Source organism: Hipposideros armiger, unplaced genomic scaffold, assembly GCF_001890085.2.
Source record: "Hipposideros armiger isolate ML-2016 unplaced genomic scaffold, ASM189008v1 scaffold_397, whole genome shotgun sequence".
NCBI classification, from domain to species: Eukaryota; Metazoa; Chordata; class Mammalia; order Chiroptera; family Hipposideridae; genus Hipposideros; species Hipposideros armiger.
Window position 1 is genome coordinate 927,268 of NW_017731747.1, and position 20,271 is coordinate 947,538.

General features: G+C 42.6%; 1 protein-coding gene across 6 annotated transcripts in view; it reads right to left on the reverse strand.

The window, feature by feature from the left end:
- The window catches only part of CLYBL (citramalyl-CoA lyase), a 249,089-nt gene that overhangs the window by 212,824 nt on the left and 15,994 nt on the right, over positions 1 to 20,271 (reverse strand). The gene's annotated exons all lie outside the window — the stretch shown is intronic.

Genomic DNA, 20,271 nt, shown 5'->3' on the forward strand with positions numbered 1-20,271 from the left:
AAAAAAACAAAAAAAACAGCACATTCATCACGATACTCCCACTTTGAAATCTACAGGAGCTCTCAGTTGCCTACAAAGCAACCTTTAAATTCCTTAGCCTAGAGGTCCAGGCTGCCCACAACCCGGCCCAAACGTGACTTTCCATCTCGTTTCCTACCACTCCCTCCCTACACAGACCTTGGCCTCCAACTGGCTTGTCCGCCTTTTCCCAGCATACTGCCCACCTTCCTGTCTCCCAAGGTTTTACTCATATAATTCCACTACCACCCCCAGTGCCACCGCCCTTCTACCACACATGATCAAAGCTTACTCATTGCGGAAATGTTATTTTATTGCCACCTGCTCATCATCACACAATTTAGATTGTGTCTCCCCCAGCTCGTGACTGCCAACTCCTGCCACCTCTCTGTCACTCTGGGTGCCAGCACAGCCCTTTCCGCTTGTTAGAGCAGTACCCTTTATTGCAATTTGATGATTTATAAGGAGAAATAAACTTCAGGGGCATCCTCACCTCCAGGGCTCAGCCAAGAACCTGACTGTTCTGAAACGATGGGCTCTGCGTGGCTTCGCCCAAGAGTGTGGAGGTGGAAGGACGTGGCACCATCGAGTGCTATGGTGGTGTTAGCTGCACCCGCTGCGTTTTCTCACCTCACCTGCCCGTGCCTGCTCTGCACCCTGCACTCAGGTTCCACTTTGGGCAAATTGATGCTGACTAGCAGGGGCTGTTATCATTCCTTCCAGAGAGGACTGCATTTGACAGAGAACTTCCTTCTCTTTGGGATAGAAAGACGTGCTCAGAATCCCTAGCAAGACATACCAGCCGGCCAGTCAGGGTGCCCGAGTATTAGAAACGGAAGATTCCTTCCCTCGTGCACATGTACTGGTTACTCACTGCCACGGGACCCTCTCCACCCCTTGAGGTCTCATCCTGCCATAGCTAACGGTCTGCTGGAATGGGCACCAAGGTGCCCAGCTCTCCCACAGCCACCGGGCGGACCCAGTGACGCCTGGAGCTTGCATTTGAGCAGAGTCAGAGGCTGAACACGCTGGCCGCATGCCCAGTCGGGGCTGAGCGGGAACAAGAGGGAGGTGCTGACGCCAGGAAGACCAGAGCTGCCTTCCTATCGATTCTGCGAGCGCACGCGCATCTTTCCAATAAATCTCCTTTTCCCTAAAAGAGCCAGGTCTGGTATCCGTTGCTCACAATCAAGAAGCCTAACTGATAGAAAGCCACAACTCGGAATTCCATTTCATTCAAAAACAACTTATCAAAGTCTTACGCACTCTGCACCAAGACAGATGCTGGGCTTTCAAACGGGTGCAAGGACTGGCCCTACCCTCCAGGAGGTTTAACCTGATATGGGGAACAGGACAGGATGCAAAGAACAGTAATCACACACAAACAGAGTGAGAGGGTGCAGAGGAAGGGTGTGTTGGCCAGGGTGAGCGTGGGTGATTGTGAGACGCCCTAAGAGGAAGGTGGTATTTGATCAGCAGGTGGAAAGCGGGGAGGAGAGCACCACAGGCAGAAGGAACAGCAAGGGGACGGGAAGAGCCGGGGGCGGGGGAGGGCAGCATTCATCACAGGGAGAATTTTAATGTGACGGGAGGTCAGGTACAAGGAGTGGGAAGGAGGCGACTCTGGAAAGGTGGTTGGGGTCAGGGGATCAAGGACATGGTACGGCCATGTAAGGTCTTCATTCTTCAGTGTTGGGAGCTAGTGAAGCTTTTAGAGAGTAGAGCAATGGGCTTTGTGTTCCGAAAAACTCCTTCTGGAAGACAGGCCGTAGGGAAGAGAGACCAGCAAGAGGAGAAAGTGATGGGTCAGGACATCACGGAGGAAAGATGGTGGGAGCCACGGTGGAGATATGCAGAGTCAGAGGGGTTGGACAGAGTCAAAAAGAATTCCAACACTTTCAGCCACAAAACATGGAGCCTCAGAGCTTGGGGCCTTGAGTGGTGCGATGACACATTGAACACAGAGGCCTCCTCGCCTGTCTTACTCATCAGAAGAGCACACTTATCTCTGGCCAAGTCAAGATGGGGCCTCACTCCTGAATGAGCATTTAGAGATATAGTTTCTGTCTCCGGGGCAGCGAGGGTAAAACCGGCAAACACGTGAGCTTTCTAACACTGTTCTTTATTACTTCCCCTCTTGAAAAAGAGTTTTTTCATGAAGAATCATAAAACATTTAACACATTAAGTCCCTCATCACTATTTTAAATTTTCCCCACCCTTCCTCAACTTTTAACATGACATTGCAAAGGTCCATCTCACTGAAGTCTACTTAACTGTTACCCTCGTTTAGCTTTTTTTTACCTTGATGATATAATTTTGAAGGGTGTTTATATTCTTCACGGGTGACAATTAGAAGTATTTTAGTTAAAACTGGTTCCCGCACATCATTGTCTTATGCTAGAAGTGAGCTGGCACGAACAACAAAGGGTTGCTATTAATAGTACAACACAGAACGCAAGCGGGAAACTTGAGTGAAATTATGTTTTTTAAAACCCACTGTTTAGTGCTCAGAAAAGGGACAGACTGTGCAGCATCTGTGCTGGGGGGATATGGAACTAATAAATCATTGCCATTTTTACTACGCAAAGGCAGAATATCATAGTACATCCAAAGCCAAACATTTGCTGTCCGAGAAAAATGATTTACGTTCCAAGGTTTTTTTTTTTTCACTCAGTTTGAAAGTTTATGCATTTAGGCATCTGAAATGGTTTTATTAATTTAACTCCCCTGTAATCATTAACAGTTTTTTTTTAATTTGAGGGGTTAAAATTATGAATGAAATATTAATATAAACATATATACGTCCTTATGTTCAAACATTAAACACATTCATTTCAAAGTCCAATTTGCAAATATAAAGCCATGTAACACATAAGACAGGGCTGAAAAAAATGATACTTTGACACATGTAAAAAACTACTGGTTTTTAAAAAAGTACTAGTGAAGCTAGATGGCTAAGTTTTATTACCAGTCGAAGAAAGCAATAAGAAAAGCCTATCTTTTAACTGAATTTATTTTTATGAGAATATCAAAGCAAGTTTATAAAAGACCTTAAACATCAATGACAGTACAATATCCTTCTTTAAGAAATAACGATCTTATGATGATTTCTTCAGCCTCAGTCCCATTTGGCCATCGTATTTGCTCTGGAATACATTACTGTAATAAAAAAGGGCTTCTAAATAGAAACACGGGCAGTTCCACTAATCAGATTATCATCATATATTGACAGTGAGAGAAGTCACAGAAAACAAGGACTGACAGGAATACTGTTTCAGAATTCAGAGGACAATGGACTACTTATTTTGGCATTCCATAATCATTGTACCTACACACTCTTAGAAAACTGGCAAAATTCAGGAAGCAGAGCTAGAAGAGCTAAAACATACTCAGAGCCTTCTGAACAGTCAATGGCGTTCAGATTTCTGTCCTAGGACTTGAAAAGCTAAAGACATGGTCCTGCCAATTGTGAGATGCCCTCTCCAACACAGACCACCCACAACTACGGATTTTCCATCTGGTGAACAAAACAGACAGCTCCCTAATTATTTTTAAAAAGGATTTTTTTCCCCCTAACATACTTTCTTTATTTGTCTGTGACCTGGAACTTAATGGAAAACCTGGTGTATGCCAACTTCATTTCTTGTAATGAAACATCCTATTTTATTGTTTTAACTGGGGTTTTTCAAAGGCTCTGAGATAGAAATTATTACCCCCAGAGCTAACACACCAAACCACCGAGACAATTCCAACGAACAACTGTTTTCTCTGAACAGAGACTGACTTGTTTTAATATTAACCGCTGAAGTTTTCTCTCACAAGCAACATGATGAAAATAGGAAGGAAATTATTTTCAATCATTTTCAACCGGGCACCCATACTGCTAGTGTCAAAATCAATGGCTTTTCCAAGAAGATGGCCACCTCTGCCAAAAGCATGCTCAGAAATGCCAACTGTAATTAAAATCTGGCACCTGTCTTGGGCACCAAATTCGCCTCTAATATCTCCATGCTGAAATGTGTCTCCGCTTTGAGAGGGCGTACGATGCTTCTTGCCCTCTGCCCTTCGGAAAAACGCTCAAGTGGAAAAATTGACGGCTGTTATCCCCAAAATTACATTTTTTACATCTTAACTATCCTAAATCTTCTTTCTTTCCCCGAATCTGTTTGTTTAATTAGTCCCAAGAGAGTCGGCATACATTCCCATCACACGTTTTGTTTTAACCTCGGGAAAAATAGGCAGTGAAATAAGTTCTTCCTAGTGTGGAATTGTGCTTGGCGGGTAGCAGTGTGACATGGATAGATTTCACAAGGATTTAGAGACTATAGAATTGGGAGGCTATAGGTGGAAGTGGGGAGCTACCCTAAGAAGATTTTTCAGAGATGGGAGCAATAAGTCTTGATTCCATGCACGTTGGCCTCTCTGACTGCTGTCTATGAACAAGCTTGTGCCCCAACTAATATTTTGTTGAGCTGGGGCTCTCAAAGTCTTACCAAGGTTTCTGTTCTTTAAAGAATCTGTAGCATTTCCCAAGAAGTGCTACAAGCCTTTCACACACGCGACACCTGGCTCCACTTAAGTAAGACAGAGTAGTCCTCGGGCCCAGCTGTCACTTTGAAAGGGTAAATCTATTGCACAGATCAGCCCCAACGAGCCCAATGGACCAAAAGGCCAGAATGTGAGATGGCCCAGGAGCAGGCTCGCTGGAGCAGAAACTCCTGGGTAGGGCCCCTTCCTGCTTGCTTACCACGTATCCCGGGGCCTAGGAGAGTGCCTTGAACAGAAAGGGTGCTCAATAAATGCCTCCTGAAAGAATAGCCGGGCAGATCCTGTGTGCACAGGCCTTGATAAAGAGCATATTCTCGTACAAGACCACTTGGCTTCAATGGGAAAAGGAACCTGATTAGGTAAATTACAAATCACTGCAAATGCAAGAAGACAACAACCTTGTGAGATGTGTTGGGGGTGTAGACACACAGATGTTCTGACCTTGGCACTTGGCAGCCTCCCTGTTTAGAAGCGCTGTCTGCCAGCAACGCCACTTACCCGGGCCACCCTGAACACATCACTCTTCATCGGAAATGAAAAAAGGGTAAAGGTGCATGACAGACAACTTAAGGCACAAATAAATTTTACTATTAAATAACACAGGAAATGCATAAAAGCAGCACTTAATTTATGAAAGGGTTCTGCTCCCAAAAATTCACCAAGAAGTTGCTTCTTTGGAACTGAAAATGATTTTTTCCCAAAGGAAAAGATGTTACAATGACACTTAGGGCCTTAGGAGAGCTCACAAAGGCCATTTACCCACATGATGTCCCACACTGCTGTTTTAATGACACCCAACCACCTTGTAATGTCATGTTCATGGGAAGAGAATCCTGAGCGCAAACTTAGGGAGCTCCACAGCCACAGGAAAAAAAGATACCCAGGACACTGCTAGCACCTTATGAACGTCCCACATCTTCTTAAAGAAAGCCATCTCCCTGGATCAGAAATTTCGCTAAGGCAGCATTTTCCCAATTTTCTTTTTACTGCAACCCACAGGAAGAAATATATTTTATATTGAGAGCCCATAAACACACACCCCATATATTAAAAGAAACAAACATTTTATAAAACAAAACAATATGTGATGTACTCTGAATAGAACAGTTTTCTGAATAGAATAGTTTCTATTCTATTATAGCTCATTTTTTTAAGTGCTCTCTATGACCCAATAATTTCCAATAAGCTCACTGATGGGTTGGGACTCTTGTTCTAAAACACCATTGCCCTGAAGATCCAAATTGAGGAGCAAAGGGTGGCTGCTGATGTGTAGTCATTCAACTTCTAGTTATATTACACGCCTCAATTTTAATGTAGTTATGAATAAAAAGATTAACATGACACAATTTCCTGCAAATGTGTCAGAAATGCATGTGTCCCGTGGTGCAGGCTCCCACCTGTTTAAGCAATTCCTTTCTCCTCCTTTTCTATCTTGTTGAAAATGTAGGTGTTGGCAGAAAACCCAAGGATACAGATAATTATAGATACTAGATAACAAAGACAGGGGCTGCAAATCGTGCAGGTGAAAAGCCTGACGATCTGTAAACTTAAAGCAAAGTGTTTCTGGTTATTCAGAATATGTGGATATGATGCAGTCAGGGCTTGGGCTGCTACCCCCAGAGCAATGTGCATACTGGCTGAAAGTGGGAGCCAGTTATTCCTATCCACTAGGGGTTGCCTCAGGAGGCAGATGGGAGCACAGTACCCCAAGCCTAGCCCTTTCATACAGATGTGCTGCATTTTCTCTCCAGAGTAAAGTCGAAGATTCTGGGTAAAAGAATGAGTCTGGGGCCGGCCGAGTGGCTCAGTTGGTTAAGAGCTCGCTCAAGAGTTTGAGCTCTGAGCAACAGCGGTTCGAGTCCAGCCCGAGCTGAGCAGCCGCTGAGCTGCCAACAGGTAGCAGGATGGCTCAGCTAAAAAAAAAAAAAAAAAAAAAAAAAGAATGAGTCTGGTGAACCCAGGGACAAACAATCCTCTAGTTTTCACTCCGATGGTGGCTTTTAGCAACCTGCCCATGACCGCTGCCAGCCCTCACACACCTGGCTTTGGCTGCCCGTGACTGAGTATTCCCAGTGACCAGTGCCATCCTCACAAGAAGCATATTTCAGCCAAAGGTGCAGCCCTGAAGGGTCGGAGTGAATGCGGGCTTCCCAACCAAACCTACCCATGGTCAGGTCCTAAAATGAGGATTCTTCCTAACAATCCCTCAGAATCATCTTGCACTGTGTCTGAAACTTGGGACCTTTAAAGGCTTTCTTCCTGGGGCGGGAGGTGGGGGGTGTTGCTTCTTGAGATGTGTTGTATGGGTTTTCAATACCAGAGTATGCATTTTTTTTTGCATTCTGTCACATTTACTTAAAAATTCCATTCAGAAGATTGGGAAGCATTATTTTCCAATTTAATTTTAAAAGGTTAAATTTGACTTCACATTTCCAAAAAACTGCACCAATCTCACCCCATTGAGTTCACCTTGGACTTTTTATTTCTGTACTTTCTTTCCTTCTTCTGTTACAGGGCTATTTTTAAGAAATAATTTTTTTTGTATAATAAGTAATGGGAAGACGCATATAATATCAATACCACAATATAATTGAATTTGGTTCATTTGGGTTCCTATCTTTATCCATTTATAATTCATTTCAACTTATAGATTATAAGTGATTACTTATTCATATTTTGAAATAAGCAAAAAGCATCCTATGTCAATTAGGGCTGTATCAACTGCAAACAATGCATGACTGTAGGCCTGCCTTGGTGATCCGAGAAAAGGCTCCCAGTGGAGCTGAAAGCAAGAATTGTTAGAGAAAACCCCATAGTCAAAAATTACATATTTTTCACATTTGTCATCTGGCAATACGGTTCATAAAACCAACAAATGAAAATTCCATGTTAGAAAAACAATAAATGTGAAACAAAGTAAAACCAGGTACTAATTGTTTTTGTTAAGTCTTCCCCTAAAGGGAACATTTTTTGGAAATTTATCAGCATGAGCATTTGAATTGTACCTCCCACCATATATTCATATAAATACATGTATGTATTGATGTTTATCTGGGGTACACGCATACATATTTCCTAAGCAGTAACAATCTTACCATCTTTAAGACAAAATAGCAGGGGCACTGCCCATTAAGTTATTGGTTCCGGGCCTTCACTTTCTTTTTTTTTTTTAATTTTATTTATTTACTTACTTACTTACTTTTTATTGGGGAACAGTGTGTGTTTTTCCAGGCCCCATCAGCTTAAAGTCAAGCAGTTGTTTTCAATCTAGTTGTGAAGTCACTATTCAGTGGCCCATGTGGGGATCGAACCGGCAATCTTGGTGTTATGAGCCTGCGCTCTAACCACCTGAGCAAAACAGCTGCCCCCCCTTCATTTTCTAATTGACAACGTCAGGTCTACTTTCATCACTTGTCAACTTCAAACCCACACTCACTTTTTCCTTTTCGATGCATCTGTAATATAGTGGTGTTTCTGACATATTGCAGCATGCTCTGCTAGGAATATTTCTTTAGAAGCACAGCTTAATAGAGGGTAAAGAGGGAGGGAACCTGCTAAATGTTTTTCACATCTATCAACTACTCAAAAGAACACTGTGGAAAAACCACATTTTTACACTTAAAATAGTTTCCACTAGCCTCAGCAATAATTTCAACTATTTAAAGCAAGTAGATATGGGTTTAAACAAAACACAAAAGAGTATTTGATACAACAAAAAATTCCTTAAGCCTACCATGGTGAAGCTAGTAAAACACTGTATGTCAATTAACATACAAAAACTATAGTGAAATATATTTGGCTCCAAACTAAATGATGTTTAAAACCTTTAATGAGATGAGCAAAAATATTAAATAGTTACGTATGTAATTATCCAGTCTATAAATTGCCCTGCGTGAAAAATAAAATAATTGCCTTAAGTTAGTAGTTACTTTGAGCATTAGTTTTCATGATTAAAAAAAAAAAACACCAAAAACTTTTTCAAAAAAATTCAAAACTTACTTTTATAGTATCAAAAGTCAGATTAAAATCATTTTGCTTAATTAAACTCTAAATAGAAAATATAAATTTTCTACTACATATATAGCAATCACATGCCTGGAATTTTCCCTGATAATTTCATTTTCAAATATTTTTGTCCCATTACCTACTTCCATAAATGTACTCAAATCATGTGCTTAGACTGTGTATACTAACTTGTGCTTCTAAAGGTACACTCATCTTGTATGGGCAAAAAGGATGGGTGTTATGTTTCATTTTGGTTTCTGTTCCTGGCTTTCATTTGTTATATACATAAATGCATTTAAATGATTGCTAAACCTTTGGAGATCTCTTTTAAGAATGACTAGAAAAGCTTATGTTCTAGAACTGTGTTTGGCCAAGTATTTATTTTTATGGTTACCAACATTAATGAAACAATCTATCACTAAAGCATAGTACAGTTATTTCTGAGTACTGGGAGGCTTGTATTCAAAAGGATAACAAATTTACCAGTAACGACACAAAAACACACTTGCGAATAACATGTTGTGTGCATACAGTGGCCACAGCCCTGGCTTGCCTGGATGGCTCTGGCTGACTCCTAACATCCCAGCATCAATATTAATAGCACCCCTTTCACTCTCAAAAATTGTCCATATTTGGATGATAAATTCTAAGGCCACGCTGTTCATCAATGTGAAGATGCACAGATTGCCGATTTTCTAACAGCATTTATCACTATTATCGTCAGGGTCTTCGTGTGAGTTATTTTTCAAAATTCAATTGGTTGTGAGGTAAAATTTAGCCTCGGATAAAAGAATAAACACATGATACCAGGTGGGCATAGCCTTGCCAAAAGAGCCCCAGCTTTGCTGGGATCCCAGCTCTGCCCCTTCATTTGAAACTGGGGGTGTTGTGTCCTCCTTTGTTCTGTGGTTCCCTGATCTAGCAATGGGGAGGGTTTCCTGGTGTAACGACAACCAGCAAGGGATTCCACAGTCACTACGGGGGCCTCTGGGTCACACCACCTAGCTCTTCCGCTTGGTCGCTGAGTAACTGTGAGCAGGTAACTAACTTAACCTCTGTGTGCTTCAGGTTCCTCCCTGGAAAAATTTATAAAATAATAAATAAACCTTATCTCATACGGAAATTGAGAAGACTAATGAAGAAATGTTAAGTGTTAACATAGTGCCCAGAACACAGGCAGCGCTCAATAAATGCATGCACATGCGTAGCTATAGGCTTTTTCCTTCCTTAACATTTTTTTTGCTGGACTGCTGGCTCCAGGAGGGCAGGCGTTCTGACTTGGTCACAGCTAAGTCCCTCGCATCTAGCCAGAATCTGAAACAGAGTGAGTGGTAAATATCTGCTCAGATGGTTTTTATGAAATGAGTAAGGCACACACAGACAAGTATTGTGTTGGTGTGTGATTATGCATGTGATTAATAAAAATCTCAATTATATAGTAAGAAAAAGAAGGCCCCCTGAATTAGTAAAAAGCTTTAAAGAAATGCAATGACAATGACTTCTCCACTACAAAAAGCAAGTAGAAGGTGCAGTTTAGCAGCATTGTTGAACTGACTTTAGTGCTAGATAAGAATGATTAGCTTTCTTTGTGTTCAAGTTCAGGTATCTACTATGCTTGGAAACAGTTCTCTAAAGTTTCTCAGAAATATGAATGAAGGTGCATGTATACGGATACACAGACAGTGCCCACATCATTCATAGACACACATCCACAGCGTGCAGGAATTTTATAGCTTTCATACAGCAGCATCCTGTGGCAATGTTGTTTCTTCTTTGCCACATCTCACTGACAGGACAGAATGTGCACAGTGCATTGGAGAAACCAGATTTGGCAGAAATGGCTCAGGGCTGTGATAACACTGCTTGACCCACTTCCCAAGATGGGTTTTCATGGAGTATTTTTCAATGCAGAGAGAGGAGTAGCTTAATACTTGGGAATTCTACTCAGCCTTAGTACTTTGGCGTTCAGGTGAACACACTGCCAACTTGGGCAGCTTCCACCACCTGGGTACTTCAAAGGTAAAGGTTTAAATGAGACTCAGGACCTGTCTTGCTAATAATGACCCATATTGCCACTGTGACCGGTGTGTTAGGGCATGCAGAGAATCCAGAACCCCTATGTTTCCCTATTTGCCAGGAGGACCATCCTTTTGTCTGTACACTAGCCAAGAAAATAAGATCCAAGGTGTGCCACACACAACAAAGCTAACTATGCCTGCTGCCGCCCATAAAGTGTCTGCTTTTAAACTCTGCCCCTAAAATCAGACATCTCTCTCCAAAAGCGGGGAGACAGCAATGTCCAACCAACCCTGGCAAGAGGCATGGCCTTCAGGTGGCAGGGTGTCTAGGTCCATGGGGGGAGCTCGCACTGGCCAGGCAATCAGTGGACTCACCCTGTTCAGAAGGCCGCTACGGCCCATCCCGGCCCGCACATTTGCTGATTTTGCATCAGCTGAAGTGCCACCAGACCCAGCAGAGCCTGCCCGTTTTCAAGCATCATGAGCTAACAGATAACCTTTTCTGCAGAACACTCAACCAGTATTTTCTTAACAGGACTTTAAGACCTTGGCAAAATTGAATAATCCTACTTACCCATACATTTAATTAATGATCTGCAGCAGGTTAAGATATCTATAGTAATGTGTTCATCAAAGGTGGGGTTAGTGTTTTGCTTGGGGAGATTAAATTCATTTTTGAAGATATAATTTGAAGATATAATCTGGTGAAAACATGCATAAAGCTCTGAATTGTTTATTACATGAAGTCCCACGATTAGGGTTAATGACAATCACTCCTTTAACTTAGCAAGACTACGCTCTTAAAATTCAAACTTATCATCAAGAGTTCAAGTCCACAAACATTTATTAGGCCTCAAGGAATATACAGTCTAGTAAGAGAGAAAGACATTTAATCAGGTAGATTCAATACAAATACAACATCAAAAATGTAAGAATAACAGCTATAATCAGCACCAAGCTAAGCACCATATATATATATATATATATATATATATATACACACACACATATATATATATAATCTTTAGTCCTTCTGTTTTGGCAAAATAAATAATAGTATTGACCAGGCAGATGAGGAAACTGAGGCTGGGGAAGATGAAATAACTTGCCTGAGTTCATACAGAGACAGTGGATTGAAGGACTTGAATTGAAACCAAATCTGTCCAACTCTAAACCTTGTCATCTTGCCACCAACCTGCACAATCTCTCCAGGGGCAGGATAAAAGCAATAACAAGAGTTTGGGGAGCAGAGAGGACCACTTGGTCTGGCACGGTGGGGAATAGGTAAGGCTTCTAGGACAAAGTATTTCTGAGGTGAGGATAATTTTCTGTGTGAAGATAAGAAGGGAATACTGAGATGTAATAGGAGAAAGCCTGGAGTGAATGTGTGGTAAGGGGAAGCTGAAATGGTGTGGCTGGAACCTAAAGTGTGGAAGACGAGGCTGGGCATGAGGCAGGAGCCTCATGAGGCTAGGAAGGCCCTGTGCTGAGGAACGTGGACCTCCTCCTGTAAAACATCAGGGAAGTGCCAATTCGGCCCTGGGGGAGGCAGGGGAGATTACAGACATGATGGCAGAGAGAAGAGACAGGTTTGAGATTTAGGTCATCTGGCAGGGCCTGGTGACTACCTGTGTCTGAGTTGTTAAAAAGACGAGTCAAGGCAAGCTCCCAGGCTTCTGGATTGGGTGACAGCAGAAGCGATGGGGCCATCATCGCCCGAGATGCAGAACCCAGGAGCAGAACCAGCTCCGGGGCCGTGGTATCAGCTGCCTGCATCCGAGTAAGCATGAAGCCCGATGAGGGTTGGGGGGAAGATGGTAGAGTTGAGGAGAGAATTTTAGAGCAAGAAGCGCTTCCCTGGAGTTGCCCCATGAATGAAAGGGGAAGCCTGGGGGTGGAAAAGAAAAATCAGGAAAGAGAGAAAAGTATCAGAGGCCAGAACCTCCATCACAGCTGATGTCAGATGATACAGTGTCATCTTGATGGAATAGGAAAGAAACCCTGAATCTTGACTCCCAGTCCACATTTTCTTCATTTTTGTCAAATTCTTTGTAAGGTAAAGACAGAATATCTTCATACCTCATACCAAGTATCTCTATTTTTCCCGGCTATTTCATGACATTTAAAATTTTAAAAAAAATAAAAGTGATATGTGCACATTAAAAAAACATTCAAGGGCCGGCCGAGTGGCTCAGCTGGTTAAGAGTTTGCTTGGGAGCACCAGCTCTGAGCAGCAGGGCTGCGGTTTGGATTCCACATTGTGGGCCAGTGACGCTGCGCCCTCTACAGCTAAGATGAACAACAACAGCTCAACCTGGAGCTGGGCTGCTGTGAGTCATTGGCGATGCGTAGGCTGCAGTGGGGCCGCAGTGGGCTGCTGTGAGCTATGTGAGTGGCTGGCAGCCAGCGTGAGCGGCTGGCAGCCGGTGTGAGCTGCTGTGAGACGCCGGGAGCAGCCGACCAATGACTGGAGACCGATCTGCCTCACCCGGGAAGAGCGCAATGATAATACCAACATGGGCCAGTGAAGCAACGTCCTCCACAGCTAGACCGAAGAACAAAACAGCAATTTGTCTACCTGTTATTCCCCTTCCCCGATTCTCCAACGCTGTTCCCCTCCCCCAATTTCCCAATAAAATCTTTAATAAATAAATAAATAAATAAATAAAAAACATTCAAAACAAAACTTTAGTTTCCTTTCCATACTGCAAGCCCTCACTCTCTTTCTCTATCTGTTCATTCATTGTGTGTATTTTTTCATTAAGTTCTTGAACATACTTATGATAGACGCTTTTAAGTCTTAATCTGTTAATTGCAACATCTGGATCATCTTAAATTTGGTTTCAATGAACGGCTTTTTTTCCCTATTTCTTCATCTACATAATGATTTTTTTTCTCTGTTTTATTGACATATAACATTGTAGTAGTTTAAGGTATACAACATAATGATTTATGTTACATAGTGATTTTTGATAGGACATTGGACAATATGATGAATATGTTACAGACTCTGGATTCTGTATAGTGATTTTTGTTCTATTAGGCAGTTAGCTTGGCTGAACACAAACACTACACTCTGTCTCCCCTATGGCGAGCAGCAGCTAAGGATCTCCACTCAGTTCTTTCAGCTTCCAGCCGCTGCTTTTTCACCGGTCCCCTTGGGATATTCCCTACACACATAGTTGAGTGGCTAGCCAAGGATGTTAGCCATCCTGTGCACAGATCATGGGGTTTACCCCTCTGCAGCTTCCTCCCCTCTGGCAGAACAGATTTTTATTAGGGAATTGGGGGGATGGGAACAGTGCTGGGGAATTGGGGGAAAGGGGAACAGACAAGTTGCTGTTCTTTTGTTCTTCAGTCTAGTTGTGGAGGACGTTGCTTCACTGGCCCAAGTTGGCACCATCATTGCGCTCTTCCCGGGCGAGGCAGATCAGTCGCCAGCTTCTGGATGGCCACTCACTGGGGCTGCTGGCGGCTCACGCTGGCTGCTGGCTGCACACGGTAGCCCATGGCAACCCACTGCAGTAGGGGATGCAGCCTACACGACGCAGCGACTCACGGCAGCCCAGCTCTAGGTTGAGCTGTTGTTCAGCATCTTAGCTGTAGAGGGCAGTGTCACTGACCCTTATATGTGGGATCCGAACCGGGGTCCTCTGGCATCCCAAGCCAGCTCTTAACCATCGCACCACTCGGCCGGCCCTCTATAGACTATTCACGATCTACAGAATGGGTTCTTGAATTCTCACCTAATCTTCTAGTGTTCTCCATGGTTTCAGGTACAGAACCATTTTGGGGATCATCAGCAGAGATACTGAAGCTGGACTGGCCCACTGTGAGGACCAGCCTGTCATTCCCACAGGCGTCCAGGAACCTGACTCCTGTCCCAGGTCGGGGAACCCTCCAACCTTATGAGCCAAACGGAAGCCAGAAATGTTTCCCTATTCCCCCCGCCCAAAGGGTTCTGTCACACAGACACAGCCCATCACCTGCCCTAGCCTCGGAATTCAGAGTCAACTATATACTTCCTATTTGTTTAACCTGTACGTAGAACATACATGAAAACTGGGCTAGACTCAGAGGAAAGAGGAGTGGAAATGGGTGGAAGAAATATCAATGACTTAACATAGCAGATGACACCATCTTACTGGCAGAAAGTAGCAATGATTGGAAATGACTGCAAATGATAAAAGTGAAAGAAGAAAGTGCCAAAGCAGGACGTATTTGCATATCAAGAACACTGAGGCGGCCGGTTAGCTCAGGTGGTTAGAGCGCAGGCTCATAACACTGAGGTTGCCGGTTTGATCCCCACATGGGCCACGGAGCTGTGCCCTTCACAACTAGATTGAAACAACTACTTGACTTGGAGCTGATGGGTCCTGGAAAAACACACTGTTCCCCAGTAAAAGTTTTAAAAAACAAAACAAAACAACTTGGCACCATGGATAAAATTAAGAAAGAGTAATTAAAGTGCTTGGCCACAACAGCATGGCCAAAATTAAAAAGAAAAAAAAAATACAAAAAAACATGACTACAGAAGAAATATCCAACTTTAATATAGACAGTGAAGACACTGAAAATGCTCAAGATCCTGCTTACCTTGGACCAGTCATCAATTCAAATGGAGACTGCAGCCAAGAAATCAAGAGAAGGCTGAGGCTTGGAAGGGCAACAGTGGAAGAACTAGGAAAGATCACCAGCAGCAGAGATGTGTCATTAGAGACCAAGGCTAAGATCATCCACACCCTTGTACTCCCAATAACTATGTACCTCTGTGAAAGTTGGACAGTGAAAAAGGCTGATAGGGGGGAAAAATTCATTTGAAATACGGTGTTGGAGAAGAGCTCTATGGATACCCCAGACCACCAGGAAGATGAACAACTGGTCCTAGAGCAAAACTGGCAAAACTTCACTGGAGGCAAAACTGGCAAAACTTCAGGCACATTATAAGAAGGTTCTCTGGAAAAGACAATGATGCTGGGGAAAACAGAAGGCAGCAGGAAAAGGGGAAGACCAAATACGAGATGGACTGACTCCATGAAAGAAGCCACAGATGTGAGACTACAGGAGCTGAGCAGGGCTGGTGAGGACAGAACACTGTGGATGTCACTCATTCACAGGGTCGCCAGGAGTTGGAGCAGACTCAACACCACACAACACACACACGAAGAAGCAGGGACTGTGCAGGAACAGCTGTTTCAAGGTAAAACTTCTATATTAGCTGTGACACAACTGTCATCACGACCACTTTTTTTTTTTAACTAATAAAAAGATTCAGTTTTACTTGTTCCACATGTAGCATGGCCCCCTTCTGCTCCACCCTCATCTGCAGAGGCAGAAAAAGAAAATAATATCACAATAACGAGGAGGAAATAACTGGCCATTGTTTCCCCCTTTTACAGTCAGATGTTTCATGGGATTTGCCCGCAACACATAACGGCACATTTGTGATGCTGATAACCTAAGACTTTAAACTATATTACAAACTGATTACCGTCCAGAGCCTAAAGCTAAGGTTTACAAGCCTGTTCTGCCTTCCTTCAGGCCCTCCATGCTTATAAATGACACCTTCCAGTGTCTTAAAGTATGAGAGGCAGCTAGCCCCAAATTCTCAGGCTGCTAATGGTTTCACATAAAATGAGCTCCTACAATTTTATTACCACCCTGGTGCGAATTTGCAGGTGAGGGGCCACCAGGGAAAGGATGAGGATATGTCTCTCACTCCTGGACCCCTGACTTCTCAAAGTGCAAGGAACTTTTTCACTTAATATTCCAAATGATTGCTTCAACTCTCAAGGCTGCTGATTAAGCCAAACAGGCTCTACTATGTTACTTAAAGAAAGAAGGAGCAGACCTTCAAGGCATCTCTCTGGAGAGAGGGGACGTGAATTCGCATCCTAACTTTACACCTATAAAGCCAATTAAGCAACTGATCCTTTATATTTGATTTACATATAAATTTAGTGGGTATCAGTCAATTTGCATGTTGAGAAGTAACTCCTGGAAAATGTTCAGTTACACATTCCAATCCGGCCAGGCGTGACTTTTGTATATGTGTGATAGGATATACGTATCTCACAACACAAAGACTACCGTTACATGAAAAAGTGATCATGTTAGCACACAAGTAAAAATGTCCTGATGGGTTCTATAAACCGTCCGACTCAATACCTCTGCATTTACCTGAAGTTTTAATAACACATAACAAGCCAAATATAGCACCGATGAGCTGCTTTTGATAGAACTCCTAGAAACCTTTAAAGTAGGGCTCATTACCAGAAAATACATGAAATTCACATATTCAGATAGATCTAACTTTGTATGATTATTTTCTTACCCTTGAAAGTGACTTAGGGCAGGCCAAGTAAATAAATAGACAGTAGGTCTAAGAATATTTAGTAAGATTATTTCTCCTGGGGGAGGCGGGGGGGGAACAACCTAAAATGATACAAACTAAATATAATTTCCCGATTTTCAAAAGCAGTTGACTGATAAATAATGAATGCTTAGTGAGGGGATGTTTCTCAGCATCTTTTAAAAATGGAAGCGGCAAATTAACTTTTAAATGTCAAACATGTGAAAAACAGTTCAATATGGCAGACTCTACTTTAAAAACTTTTTAAAATTTTCAAATTCAAATAAAACAAAATTCCACATAAACGGCTTACATTTAAAAAGCCCTCAAAAACAACAAAACTGAACTTAAAACTCACACATAAAAAGTTTTCCTTTTAAGACCAAAGATCTTCTAAGATCATTTGTCATAGACTTAGAAGTGGTGAAAACTAAACCAGCTGCCAAAAATTATTTACTTTGTAGCACAAATGACTAAGGATGTAACACCCACTAAGTGACCTGCAGAGAAAATGCAAGGTTAATTTATTCTGCATGTTTTTGGTTTTGCTTTCTGTTACAATAATACTCATCACCATATTTGACTCTTTCTTCATGCATTTTATCTTAATCAAAAATAGAGGCAACGGAAGGAACACAGGGGAAAAAAGTGGGAGTGGCAAGAAACAAACAAATCAGGATTGCTCAGTCAGAAATGTAATTTTAACCCATTTGTTAAGAATAAATCTGTGATAAAGCACATCGTGAATACTTTCTTCCTCTCAAAAGTATAGGATTAAAAACTGGAATTATTACATTTGCTATATTCTCAACATATTTTTATGCATACAGTATTTTCGGATCTTTTCAGATTCAAAAGCACCAGCCAAAACACAGAGCCAGAGTGAATGCAGTGAAGTGATTAGAGCACCCAGCCCCTGTCAGATAAACCAGAGCTGTAGATAGTAGTCCTACAAGTATAGCAACAATAGGAACTGGCTTGTTAGTCCTAAAAAAATACAGTATAAGTTTTTGTAACTGAAGCTCTGGAATGTCATCTGTCTTAAATTACATCCACCTGGGATTATGTTCCAATGACCAATATGGGCAGATTACTGGAACTTGAAAACCTCACTTTTTTGGTAATTGACATTTAAACTGTTTGAAGTTTCTCATTAAGGTCTCTTAAGAAATTAACTGCAGATGTAGGAAACTACGGGTATAGTACTCTGAGAAATGAAGTCACCTGAAGGCTCCAAATAACTAGAAGTATTTAAATGGAGTAAGTGCGTTAGAAGGAAAGGATGAACTAGCCTGCCCCAGAGGCTGCAGTTTCACCACTTTTTCTCTATTCCAATTAGGTTTCCCAGCACATTTTGAATGTAATTAAAAGAAAAGAGAAAGGCAAGAGGTTGAAATGACATGAGCCTACCACCTAGGCCAGAGTACAGAGTGATGAACTCACTTGATGGAGGTCGAGAGAGACTAAACATCTCCACTGCCTCCTTGGTGCCAATAGGGTGTAACTCTGAAATCCTGGGCTGACCTTGGAGGCTCTTCACTGCCTGGTGCCAACCTACCGGCTCAGTTTCATGTCCAGCACCCCTGCCAGTAGGCACCCTGCACTCCGTCCACAATGACCAGCTCATAACAGGCCTGCCATGCCTTTGCACATGCAGTTCCCTAGGCCAGGAATGCCTTTCCCTCTCCTGTTATCCTCTCAAATCTGCTCAGAAGTCAGTTTTCCTGTACATACCCCCCCATGCCCTCCGACAGTCACTCCCGCCTCTGCTTTACCACTTCCTATGGTATATTCGGTTTAGTCAATATTTGCTGAGAACCCACCACTGGCCAAGGCGCTGTGCTCACTACTTGAAGAATTAGATCCACTAGTGGTCGAATTACTCCCTTTAGGCTCTCTTCCCTGACCTAGCCACCTTACACTGCACAGGTCTCACATGAAGTGTACCAAGTAAAGCACCTCCAGGTGCCCAGCACAGAAAAGGCCCTCAGAGTATGGGACCAGGTGGGTGCTAGGCTGAAAGGGGGGACCACTGCGTAAGGTATATAAATGTCTAATTACTACGTTGTACACCTGAAACTAATATAATGCTGTATGTCAACTGTAATTTAAAAATTTATTAAAAAAGAAAAGACCCTTGGGAAATTTTTTCCCCTTCTCACTTGTAGGAGCTGCCTAATAAGGGCATAATTCTCATTTCTTTTCAGGAGAATGTATAAATGAATGACTGAATAATAAAAAGAAATGTGTTACAGGTACCTCTTACTTAAAAAGAATACCACTGATATGTTCTAGAATTTCTTGTTGTAAAAAAATATTCTACGATGTAAATACTTTTCCCATTCACCACTATTAAAATCAATAATGAGTCCTGCAAGAACATGGTTTTCTCTTTACGAAACTAAAAACCAAATTTAAAACCATTAAAAAAAGAGAGAAAACCACATCAAGCAGTAAACCACATGCTGTGAAGATAAGTACTTTATCCCTCATTAACAATAATCCTGGAAATATGAACATTTTTACTAATTCCCCAAAAGGAGTGCACTAATTAGTAAAATGCACCTGTGTCAACAATCCTGTTTCTATCTTTAAAAGTCGTTTCTCCCGCTGATGCCTGGGGTCCTCATTTAGTACATTAAATGTTTGTGAAGCCTAAAAACTGCTCGTCACTGCCGGCCGGTCACCGGCTAGTTGCTAACGCTTAGCGGTTCCCACGCACAACAGAGCGTGTGAAGCCATCCAGCCAGTTTCAGAAACTCGCTGGTTAGCAGTTCCACCCAGGCACTGCCAGAGACAGAAGTGAGGCAACATGTACCTTGTCCTCAAGGAGAGTGAGCCCAGCGAGCACCAGACCATAGCAGAACTCTGCCCCAAATCAGCCTTTGGGTTCATCAACTAATCCCCAAAGACGATGCGGGAGTAGAGTAGCGGGGCTCTTCTCCCACAGCACATCAGTCAGCCCCATGTTGGCCACGGGGTTCACGATCAAAGTCAGGAGCCCACGCCCTCAATGACGCCCCACCTTAGTAATGACCAGGGTGTCTGGGGCGGCGGCGGTGGTGGTGGTGGTGGGAACAAAAACAAAGGAAAATTTCAGAATGGAAGTGGATACTGTTTTGGATCCTGCTAAGATTATTCCATCGAACTGAAAGACCCTGACTTTTTTTTTTTTAAAGATTTTTATTGGGGAATTAGGGGGATGGGAACAGTGCTGGGGAATTGGGTGAAGGGGAACAGACAAGTTGCTTTCCTTTTGTTCTTCAGTCTAGTTGTGGAGGACGTTGCTTCACTGGTCCAAGTTGGCACCATCATTGCACTCTTCCTGG